Source organism: Theobroma umbraticum, unplaced genomic scaffold (assembly GCF_002168275.2).
Source record: "Theobroma umbraticum cultivar Fairchild unplaced genomic scaffold, ASM216827v3 scaffold_12.1, whole genome shotgun sequence".
Classification (NCBI taxonomy): Eukaryota; Viridiplantae; Streptophyta; class Magnoliopsida; order Malvales; family Malvaceae; genus Theobroma; species Theobroma umbraticum.
Window position 1 is genome coordinate 4,956,043 of NW_018397269.1, and position 1,144 is coordinate 4,957,186.

Here is a 1,144-nt window from a genome sequence, read left to right on the forward strand (position 1 = left end):
ACTTTTAACATACCACCACTAAACATGACATCAATTTCCATTCATCTTACATCAATATTCTTAACATTTTTAAATCTTTCACAACAACACATATCCACCATTTTATTCATTCAATTTTTAACTCTCAACTAGCATAATTATTTCCTAACCATACTTAAAACATCTTACCGCCATTTCACATCGCATGCCTTACCTTTTTGATGAAGTAGACCTTGCCTGCAACCTCAATGTTCTTCCAAAGTTCCACCCACCAAGCTGCCCACATTTTACATAATCATTTCCTCACAATATTCAACTAACCGTAGGCCTTAAAATAAAGTGTTAAGCTCACCACTTTCCTTTCACTTGGCATCCACCATGCACCCACAATTTTGAATAGCTTGCATGTCACCAAACTTTCTCCAATCAAGCCGATCTTTGCTGCCACAAGGCATCTCTCTTAGTCATCAACCCATTTGCAAGGATTAATCAAACTAAAAACCAAAATCCTTACCTTTCCTTGCTTAAATTGCAAAATCGAGCTTTACACTTCGATCCACACTCCACGGCTTCTCTCTTGAGAGTTGGAGACTCTGTGGTTGCTAGAATAACACAAGGCTATAAGATGAAGGAGGAAACCTCACCGTTTCTCTTGATCTAGTGCAAACCGAGCCTTTCTTTCCTTTCTCTCTTTTCATTCTCTTTATTTCTTCCTCTTGCGTGGAATACTTTCAAACTTCTTTTCCTCTTCTCTCTTCAGTAAATGACCGGCCCTCAAGCTTTTCCTAAGTCCCCTTCACCTTTCTCTTTCTCTCTTAAAACTTAACATTTATATAGCCACCCATTGGGCCAATCACATTTCATGCACAAGTTTTTCCTTTATTTTCATTTGGCCACTCTCATAAGCCAATCAAAATACATGCACTCTTATTCCTTTTATTTTACTTGGCCTCCTTGCCATCCAATGATGTGTCATGCCTCAATTTCCTCCCTTGTCCATTGGTCTAATCTCTATCCTCACTATACTCTCCCATTTAATCTTCCTTTTATTATTTATTTTCATTTCACCACCTTATTCCTCCAATCATCTTTCATGCACAAACTTTATTTCATATTTTATTAAGTCATTCTTCAAACCATTCAAGACACATGTATCTATGTCTCC